An 11,711-nucleotide genomic window follows, 5' to 3' on the forward strand; every position below is an offset into this window, starting at 1 on the left:
ACAGACTGAGTTGAGTCCTGGCTCTGCCACTGACTGGCTTTGTGATTGTGAGCTAGTTACCTAACCACTTAGGCCTTTTGGGTTCTCCTCTGTGGAATGGGGCTACTACTGCCAGTCACACAGACTTTTTCAGGAGGACTGAATAAGAAGATGACTGTAGTGCACTTGACACAGAGCCTGGCATAAAGTAAGCTCGGCAAGTGTTAACTATTATTAACTCCTTGGTAGTGGCACTTAGTACATTAGGTTAAGTGAAATAAGTCAGAAAGAGAAAAACAAATACCATATGCTAACGTATATATATGGAATCTAAAAAAAAAAAAGGTACTGATGAACCTGCAGCGCTGCAATAAAGACGTAGACATAGAGAATGGACTTGAGGACACAGGGTGGGAGGGGGAAGCTGGGGTGAACTGAGAGTAGCATCGACATATATACACTACCGAATATAAAATTGTTAGCTAGTGGGAAGCAGCAGCATAGCACAGGGAGATCAGCTCGGTGCTTTGTGACCACATAGAGGGGTGGGATAGGGAGGATGGGAGGGAGGTTCAAGAGGGAGGGGATATGGGGATATATGTATGCATATGGCTAAATCATTTTGGTATACAACAGAAACAAATACAGTATTGTGAAGCAATTATACTCCAATAAAGATCTGATACAAAAAAAAACTAGGTTGCAGACAGTTTGAGGATAAACTTTTTTAAAAATAAATTTATTTACTTAAAAAATATTTCCAAATATTTTCTCATTATAAAAAAAAGTTGATTGTTGAAAAATTGGGAAATACATATCAGAAAAATGAGAAAAGTTTTTAAAAATTATAATTCCACAACCCACACACTTCTTAATCGCATTTTGGTCAATATCTAGCGAGAATTTTAGTGTGGGTGCGTATTGTATGTGTCTTGTCAAGGCAGGGTCATGATGTACACACGGTTTTGTTGTCTGTTTTTCCTCACTTAATATACCAGACCATCTTTGCAGTTTATACTTCTTTTGTAGCTTTCTATTAAAAGTTATTACAAACTAGTAATATAAGTGAAAGAATGAGTAGCATAGAAGTTATTAGGAAGAGGGATAAAATGAACACCCAGGACCTCACCATGTAACTTAAGCAGGAGGACATCCCCTATACTGTTGAGGCTCCTGTGTGCCCCTCCCTGATCAGATCATCCTGCCCCATCCCCTTGATCTCAGGATAACATGATCCTGAATTTCTATTTATAATTTGTATTTATTTATTCTTATAATTTGTATACTTTTACCATGCATGTATATATTAATAAATACAACATCATTTGGTTTGCTCACTTTAGATCTTAATAGACATGGTATTATGCTGCATGTATTTTCTGTGACTTGTTTTTATGCTTCGCATATGTCTCTGAGACCCATCTGTGTTGATGCCATTGTTCATTCATTTTTCAGGGATATATGGTATTCCCATGTAGACATATGCCATGATTAAGTCATGATTAAGTATCTGGCTAAGTCACCAAGGCAATGGTTTGGTGAAGGATGTCTACCTCCCTTGACAGGTGCTTCAGACTCTGGATGGGGGGTGGGAGTCCCACCCTGATCCAAGCCATTTGCTCCCAGGACAATTAGAGGTTTCCCAGCACTAAGCAGAGTGACCCAGATGATATAGGTCCCAGGGCATAATGTGGAGGAGATCCTCAAAAGCACAGAGGAGAAAGAGAAGGGTTGGGGGTTCAAGGTTATAGATAGAAGACAGTCTGGATGCCATAGGTGGACTGTAAAGATTCCACTCGGGGAAAACGTAGAAGAGATAAAAACATTTTCCCATAAGGATAAATGGCTGGAGATGTAGTACTGAACCAGCTAAGATTAGTCTGCCTAAGAAAAAGCATGGACAAGGTCATACAATTTAAAACAACCTATGTGGGCTGAGTGTGTGGGGAAACTGACACTCTCTTATGTTACTAACAAGAGTATAAATTAGCAAAACCTGCATGGAGGGTAATTTGGCCAAATCTACAAAAATGTAGATTTAAAATGTACCTACCCTTGGATCCAGTGATTAAATTTCTAGGAACTTATCTTATAGATGGGTAAAATTATATATGTAATTAGTTATTGCAGCATTATTTATGATAATAAAATATTGAAACAATTTAAGTGTCTTTCTATAGGGAATTAGATAAATTATGGTTGATCCATCCAATGAAAACAGTGTTGCTGCTACAGAGGATGAGGTAACTTCTGAGGTACTAGCCACTTCCAATCTCCAAGTGTATTTGCTGTCTATGAATAGAATATCCTTGGTTATGGTCGTTGCTTCTGGGCATCTGGATTGTAGGGAATAGAGATGGGAAAAAGATATATTATTGCTACCTTTCTGTGTCTTTACAATTTTGTACCATATGAATGTATCAGTGAGCCAAAGAGTAAGTGAAATAAACATAAAAAGAGGTGAGAGGCTGCAGTCAAAATGAGGGCAGTAGAGGAGTGAAGAAGATGCAGGTACAAGCTGGAGCTTTGAGGAGAGGCAGAGGGATTTGCCCTGAAGGAGGGATTATCAGAAGATACGATGGTGAAGAGGATTTTTGAGAAGTTTTGCAGACTGTTGGGGTATACGGACTATGGCCAAGATGCCCTTTGCCCAAGGAAATCTTTATTTCATAATGCAACTTGTGAAGTTGGATTCTTTTTCTCTTTTTTAATGTGTTTTTGTTTTGTTTTCTTCCTTTAAAGCAAAAGTTCTAAGAGTGATAAAAACAACAGCAGTAAAATCATGATGTAATAATAACACCAACAATGAAGGTTGGTTATTATTTTAGCATTTAGAGTGTGACAGCCATTGACTAACACTTTCCATGTCTGATCTCATTTAATTCCTATATCAACTGTATGAAGTTGGTGGTACTATTATTCCCATTTTATAGATGAGGAAACTGAGGCACAAAAATATTAAGTAAGATATATTAAGATTACATAGCTAGGAAGTGATAGCATTGAAAGGTGAGCTCACTTTGGTCTGCCTTCAAAGATTGTGCTTTTCACTACTTTGCTATATTCTTTTCCTAATGAATGAGTCATTTGTTAGAAAGTGTAGTAGCCTGAGGGTGTGTGCATGCACACATCCACACCTACACCCACACCCACACACCACTCATCTAACTTCAGATGTTAACTGTTTACAAATATTTATGGGCCAACTTTCAGGGAGAGCTGGGATAAGAAAGAGGAATCGATGCTATGATCTTGTTCACCCAAGAAAAATCTAGAGATATTAGGACAATAGGCAGGGTAGTCATTTGCCAAGTGTTAGGAAGAAAGATGCCTGCAAACTGACAACCAAGCAGGTGTTGCTACCATTCCTATTAGGCCCCTGGGAATTCCCAGAATGTGAGGCTGAGGAAGATATCAAATAAATAGTTTGCTGACTCCACTAACTTGCAAAAGTATTTTCAAAACTCCAAGCAGATTGTCCACTGTTCAGAGGCCATCAGACTCTAGGTGATCTTTCAGAGATAATGCGTTAACCCAAAAGCTCTTACAAATCACCCCAGAGCTAATATGAGCCAAGCTATTTCAGCTCAAATGGGGCATGAAGGAGCCAGTATATTCCCTGGAAGACTCATTCTTTCTTCTTTACCCTTACTGTTCCAACAAGGCTGATTCCAGTGAGTCTCTGAGAATAATTCAAGGCTTATTTTCTCCAGAGGGAGCTGAAGTAACAACAGTATCTTTGCTACCACTGAGGGAGAAACTGTATTCTGCATCGTTCCCCACCTTAAGCCTTGATTTGTTTAGACAGAAAGTTTCCAGTCAGCTACTCATATTCCCACCAATGCCAACACTGTTCGATTCCGGTTTAGAAAGAAAGGACACTCCAGATTTGTGCTGTCAAATGCTGTAGTCTCTAGTCCATGTGGCCATTGAGCACTTGGAATGTGGCGGATCTAAATTGAGCAGTTCTATAAGTGTAAAATACACATCATGGTAGTTTGAAGACTTAGTATGAAAACAAGAATGCAATATATCCCAAAATCTTACATAGATTGTATGTTGAAATGATAATATAGGCAGTCCTTGCTTTGCAAGACAGTGCAGAACCATAAAAGAGCCAAAACTACACAAATGGTTAAAATAATCAATGGGGGGAAATTATGATTATTATGTGACCTTTAGTGCTCGCTTTGGCAGCACATATACTAAAATTGGAATGATACAGAGAAGATTAGCATAGGCCCTGTGCAAGGATGATATGCAAATTCATGAAGCATTCCACATATTTAGCATGAGAAAGGAAACACTCACTCCAGTCCAGGAAGCGCTGAGAGTCCCATACAGGATAAACCCAAGGAGGAACACGCCAAGACACATATTAATCAAAATGACAAATATTAAATACAAAGAAAAACTATTAAAAGCAACAAGGGAAAAGCAACAAATAATATACAAGGGAACTCCCATAAGGTTATCAGCTGATTTTTCAGCAGAAACTCTGCAAGCCAGAAGGGAGTGGCATGGTATATTTAAAGTGATGAAAGGGAAAAACCTACAACCAAGAATACTCTACCCAGCAAGGCTCTCATTCAGATTCCACAGAGAAATCAAAAGCTTTACAGAAGCAAAGCTAAGAGAATTCAGTACCACCAAACCAGCTTTACAACAAATGATAAAGGAACTTCTCTAGGCAGAAAAAAAAAAAAAAAAAAGAAGCCACAACTAGAAACAAGGAAATGACAAATGGGAAAGCTCACCAATAAAGGCAAACATACAGTAAAAGCAGGAAAGCATCCACACACAGATATGATATCAAAACCAGCAACTGTGAGAAGAGGAGAATACAAAGGCAGGAAATGGGAGATGCGTTTGGAAGTAAAAGACGAGCAACTTAAAACAGCCTTGTGTGTATATAGACTGCTATATCGAAACCTCATGGGAACTGCAAACCAAAAAACTACGATAGAAACACACACAAAAAAGAAAAGGCCATCCAGAAACAACACTAAAATAGTCATCAAATCACAAGAGAACAAAAGAGGAAGAAAAGACCTACGAAAACAAATCCAAAATAATTAAGAAAATGGCAATAAGAACATACATATTGATAATTACCTTAAATGAAAATGGATTAAATGCTTCAATCAAAAGACATCGACTGGCTGAATGGATACAAAAACAAGACCTGTATATATGCTCTCTCCAAGAGACCCACTTCAGGTCTAGGGACACATACAGACTGGAAATGATGGGATGGAAAAAGATATGCCATGCAAATGGAAATCAAAAGAAAGCTGGAGTAGCAATACTCATATCAGACAAAATAGACTTTAAAATAAAGACTGTTACAAGAGACAAGGAAGGACACTACATAATGATCAAGGGATCAATCCAAGAAGAAGATACAACAACTGTAAATATCTATTCACCCAACATAGGAACACCTAAATATGTAAGGCAAATGCTAACAACCATAAAAGGCGAAATCAACAGTAACATAATAATAGTGGGGGACTCTAACACCCCACTTACACCAATGGACAGATCATCCAGACAGAAAATCAATAAAGAAATAGAGGCCTTAAATGACACATTAGACCAGATGGACTTAATTGATACTTATAGAATGTTCCATCAAAAGCAGCAGATTACAATTTCTTCTCAAGTACACGTGGAACATTCTCCAGGATAGATCAAATCTTGAGCCATAAATCAAGCCTCAGTAAATTTAAGAAAACTGAAATCGTATCAAGCATCTTTTCTGACCACAATGCTATGAGATATGTGACTTTTAGAATTTTTTGTACAAACAATAAAAATTCTTGCTATCAGTTATAAGTGGATGCAGATTTAAAAAGTGGTAAAACTAATTTATTTGGTACCCACTAATTTAAAATATTAGGAACTCTGAGAATAAAAGGTTTTTTTTCATAATAAAATATCAAGAGTAGGTTGAACAAGGCCTGCCACCTTCTTGTTATATAACTTGTAATATGGACGAGCATCTTTTATGAGCCTTGGTGAATTATCATGTTCCTTTCTGAAATCAGTTCCCAGCATTTTATCCACTGCTTTCCCAATGTCATGAAATATCTCTGAAAGTTTCTTTAATGTGAAATTTTATTGCTGGTGTCACTTCTTCTGAGTCGTCTGCATCCTTTTCGTCACAACCACATTCCTCATTTCTGTCAGTAAGTTTACCTTCACTAAGTTTCTGAGGCTATTCATCTAGAGTCTCTTGAACAGGAGAAGTGTCAACGGCCCCACACAGTTGTTCATCTTGTAATCACACCTGCTTTCACTTCCAACAATGTCTTTTTAAAATGTCTTTGCTGATCTCTCACCTCATTAGCCAGTTCCCTCTTTAGATTATCCATTTTTATAAAAGTGTCATGTGGATTTAACACTGAGAGACAAGGAGGCAACACAATCACACACTTCACTCTCTATGCATGAACTGAATATCAGATGTGCACTGACCAATCACCAGTGGACTTTGAAAGAAATGCTTTGACTGGTCACTGATAATGATGTCCACCTGTTGTTTCCATAGTCATTCATGGACTGAAAGTATAGCAGTGAATTTTGTACTTTATGCAATTACGCACAGTTTTTATACCAGAACAATTGAGATTTGAACCATGTTATTGGAACACTAATTTTATTAAATTAAATGGTGATAACTAAAATTAATGCATGTTGGAGCCATGCAAAGCAAAATCTGCCTATGTTTTGGATACTGGGTTAAATAAATGATATGATTAAAATTAATAATACTCATTTCTTTTTACTTTCTGAGTGTAGCTAATAGAACATTTAAAATCATATACGTGGCTTACATTACATTTCTATTAAGCAGTGCTGCTTTATACCATATATTAACAAAAATGTTAAGAGAACAACAACAAAAAGAAATATGCAGGGACTTCCCTGGTGGCACAGTGGTTAAGAATCCACCTGCCAATGCAGGGGACATGGGTTCGAGCCCTGGCCCAGGAGGATCCCACGTGCCACGGAGCAACTAAGCCTGTGCGCCACAACTACTAAGCCTGCACTCTAGAGCCCACAAGCCACAACAACTGAGCCCGCATGTCACAACTTCTGAAGCCCGCGTGCCTAGAGCCCTTGCTCTGCAACAAGAGAAGCCACTGCAATGAGAACCCTGTGCCCAAAAACGAAGAGTAATCCACACTTGCAGCAACTAGAGAACACCTGTATGCAGCAACGGAGACCCAACGCAGCCAAAAACTAAATAAATAGATTAATTAATTTTAAAAAGACATTATAAATAATTTTATGCCCATTTAAATGAAATAAATTCCTTGAAGAATATAACTTACCAAAACTGACACAAAAAGAAAGAATAATCAGAATGCTGTATATCCACTAAAGAGATCAAATGTTTTACTTTAAACCTCTCCATAAAGTATACTCCTAGCCCAGATGGTGTCTTTGGTGAATTCTAGCAAATAGTAAAGAAAGTAGTAACTTCAATTTTATATATACTCTTCCAGAAAATAGAAAAAGAAGCTACCCTTTTCAGTATTTCTATGGGGTCAGCATAACCTTGACAGCCAAATAGTTATGAAAATTATAAGAAAGGAAAAATTACAGACCAACATGTAGCAGGAACATATATGTAAAAAATCTAAATAATATATTCGAAAATGAAATTCAGTAATATATGAAATAGGTAATGCATCACAATTAAATGAAGTTTATCCTAGGAATGTTAGCAATAGTTTACCATTAATAGTCCATATAATTCAATGTATTCACAGAAAATGGAGATAAATAAAATGATGATCTTAATAACTGAGAAAAAACTTTTGATAAAACACAATACTGATTTACGGTAAAGACTCCTAGCAAGTCAAAAAGAGAAGTCAATTTAATGGTCAATTACTGAAAACTTTCTTCCTGAGGTTGGGGGCACTATATGGATTCTACTAACATTATTTCTATTAAAATAAAAATGAGGATCTTAATCAATGCAATAAGGCAATAAAAAGAAATGAAAGTCATAAGGTTTAGAAAAAGACAAAATAAAACTGTCATTATTTATAGAAAATATGATTGTGTACATAGAAAATCTTAAAAAACATCTAGAGATAAACAACTAAAATTAATGTTTATTATCCAGGTTATTGGATCCAAGGTCAGTGTATGAAATCAATTGTATTTTTATATACCAGCAACAAAAAAGTTGCAAATAAAATTAAACTAAAAGAGATAAAATTTATATTAGCATAAAACACTTCAAATCTAGGAATGTATTTGATGATAAATGATCAAGACTTCTACACTGAAAACTATAAAACTTTGCCAAAAGAAATTTCAAAAGCCTTAATAAATGGAGAAGTTGTTTTTCCCCATATTCATGGATTGGAAGAATTAAAACTGTTAGGATGTAAATTTTTCCCAAATTAATCTTCAGATTAAACACCACTCTAATTAATGGTGTTTTCAGTAGGTTTGTGTAGAAATTGACAAGCTGATTTTAAAATTCATATAAGAATGCAAGAGGTCAAAAACAGTCAAGGAGATCATTAATAAAAAGAAAGAAGCTGGAGGACTTATACGATCAGGTGTCAAGCCAATTATAAAGATTGAAGTTTGCATAAGAATAGATAAAAAACTTAATAGAATAGAAAAGAGTCCCACATCCACAGAACTACCTCATGCTCGGCAGGGGTGACAGTGCGGTATTGTGTAGAAATAATGCTCTTTTTAATAAACGGTGCTATTTGGTTATTTGGATATCCAAGTGGGAATAATTAATCTTTATTGTCACCTTACACAAATAAATTCCAGGTGGATTGTACACTTATATATGCAAAAGTTAAACAAAGGCTTTTAGAAAAAAGTCAGAAGATATCTTTATCAACTCAGGTAGACTAAGTTTTCTTAAATAGAATATAGAATATGCTAATCATAAGACAATAATTCAGACTACATTAAAATTAGGAAATTCCTATTCCTCAAAAGACACCATGAAGAGAATGAAAACCCAAGCCGCACAACATTGAATATGTTGGTAATTCATATAAAAAGACTCATATCTAGAATACACAAAGAACTAAAAATCATTAAGGAACAGTTAACCCAATATAAAAACAGGAAAATCACTTAAACAGTCACTTAATCAAAGAGGATAGCCAAATGGCCAATAAACATATGAAACATATTTAGCCTCATCAATCATCAAGAAATGCAAATTAAAATGACAATATAACACCACTACACTTTCACTGGAATAGCCAAAGCAAAGACAGATGTGACCAAGTCTTAGCAAGGGAGTACAGCAACTGAACTCTCATTCACTGCTGGCAAATTAAGTATAAATTTGTACAATCACTTTGGAAAAATGTTTGACAGTCTCCACTAAAGCTAAATGTATGCATATCTTATAAGCCAGTACTTCCAGTCCTAGGTATTCACTCAGTAGAAATACAAACACAGGGCACCCCAAAATGTACAAGAATGTTTATTGTACTATTTGAAATAGCTCTGAACTGGAATAATATGTTCATCAACAGTTAATGAATGACCGTTTATCAATGGTTGAATGTATAAATAATTTTTTGTATATTTATACAATAAATACTACAGAGCAATGATAATAATGACCCACTGATACATGCAACAAAGAGTGAATCTCTTTGTTGGAATGACATCATTCCAACATCAGCATCACTCCTAGAGGCATAAGTTACCCCTCTTTTCTCCTTTTTAAAGGAGACTAATTAGACATCCATGACTGAACAAAGGTGCCTCTGCCGATTACACCAAGGCACTCAGCAGGTTTCTAGCCCACCTGTGCATCTGGAAATAAAAAAAAGAGCAAAACCTTAGAAAGGGCTGAGGATTCAAGCGAGTCAGCAAGGCTGCCCCACCCCACTTGCCATGACTGGGAAAAAGGAAACCTGAAGAATGTATAACTAGGTAGATACCCATGGATGAGAGAGAATTTGTGGAAGTCCAGCCTGCCTAACGGGTAGAGTCCAGCATGCCACTGGAGAGGGACAGAGACAAGTTTGAATGCAGAGGAGAGGAAGGAACTTGGCAAGGTGGCCCCCCTCATCAAGGTGACACTGCAAAGGGCTAGGCTTTTGATGGCAGCAGCGGAGACTTCTCCAGCAGAGGAAGAGGAAAGAAGTGACCGTTCCTATGGAGGAGGTGGAGAACAAAAGTGGTGAGTGACTGCCCAGCTATCCCCGTTAATGAACAGAAGGAGTTCTTTACCAAAGAGACTGAAATTAAAACAAAATAATCAAATAGAAATTCTGGACCTGAAGAATTATGAATGAGACGAGGAACGCAATAGAGGGCATCAGCAACAGGGCAGACCAGATGGAAGAAAGGATAAATGACTTGTAGGATGGAAATATAGAAGTAATTCACTTAGAAGAGGAAAGAGTTTTTTAAAGTGAAGAAACCCTACAAGATCTATTGCATTTAATCAGAAAGGCAAATATAAGGATAATCGGCATCCAGGAGAAGAGAGGGAAGAGGGGGGCAGAGAGTATATTTAAAGAAATCATAGTGAGAACTTCCCAAACCTGTGGAAAGACTTGGACATAAAATTCCATGAAGCTAATAGAACACCTGATTATTTCAATGCAAAATGATCTCCAAGACACATTATAGTGAAACTGTCAAAATCAATACTAAGTAAAGAATCTTAAACGTAGCCAGAGAAAAAAAGAAAGTAACCTACAAAGGAATCTCTGTTTGGCTACCAGTAGATCTCTCAGCTAAAACTCTACAGGACGGCAGAGAGTAGAATGATATATTCAAAGTGTTGAAAGATAAAATTTGTCGGCCAAGAATAATTTCAGCAAAGTTATCCTTCAGTTATGAAGGAGATATAAATGCTTTCCCCTCTCAAAAAACAAACGAACAAAAACCAAACACCCCCCCAAAACTGAGGAAGTTCACCACCACTACACCTGCCTCACAAGAAATATTGAAAGAAATTCTTCAAGCTGAAATGAAAAGAGACTAACTGGCAGCATGAGAATATGTGAAGGTACACAACATTGGTGTAGGTGAAAATAGATAGTCAGAATTAGAAAACCGTAACTCTATATTAGAATGGTGTGTTAACCACTTAACTATAGTATAAAGATTAAAGAAAAGAGTATTAAAAATAACTATGGGTACTATAATTTGTTAATGACTACACAACATAAAAAGAGGTAAATTGTGATCTCAAAGGTATGAAAGGGAATGAGTAAAAGAGTAGAGCTTTTACAGGTGAATGAAGATAAGTTGCTATCTTTACAAAATAGACTGTTTTATCTACAAGATGGTGTATGTAAGCCTCATAGTAACAACAAAGCAAAACTCTAGAATATATTTATGAAACATAAAATAAGGGGAGACAGAGCTTACCAGAGGGAAAAGAAACAATGGAGATACAGAACAAACAGAAGGCAAACAACAAGATGGCAGTAGTAAGTCCTATGTATCAATAATCACCCTAAATGTAAATGGATTGAATTTACCAATCAAAAGGCACAGAAAGGATGCATATATAAAAACAAGACTCAACTATATGCTGCTTACAGGAGACTCATTTCAGCTCTAAGGACACACACAGACACAAAGTGAATGGGATGAAAGAAGATACTCTATGCAAGAGGAAACCAAACAAAAGCAGGGATAGCCATATTTATATGACACAGAATAGACCTTAGGCCAAAAATGGTAACAAGATGCAAAGAAGA

General features: G+C 36.5%; 1 non-coding gene across 1 annotated transcript; it reads left to right on the top strand.

The window, feature by feature from the left end:
- The first annotated feature begins 4,160 nt into the window (after positions 1 to 4,160).
- LOC137226894 (U6 spliceosomal RNA) lies at positions 4,161 to 4,267 on the top strand. Its single transcript, XR_010944587.1, has one exon. It is a non-coding gene; the product is annotated as a U6 spliceosomal RNA (small nuclear RNA).
- The last annotated feature ends 7,444 nt before the right edge of the window (positions 4,268 to 11,711 follow it).

Source organism: Pseudorca crassidens, chromosome 6, assembly GCF_039906515.1.
Source record: "Pseudorca crassidens isolate mPseCra1 chromosome 6, mPseCra1.hap1, whole genome shotgun sequence".
Taxonomy (NCBI): domain Eukaryota; kingdom Metazoa; phylum Chordata; class Mammalia; order Artiodactyla; family Delphinidae; genus Pseudorca; species Pseudorca crassidens.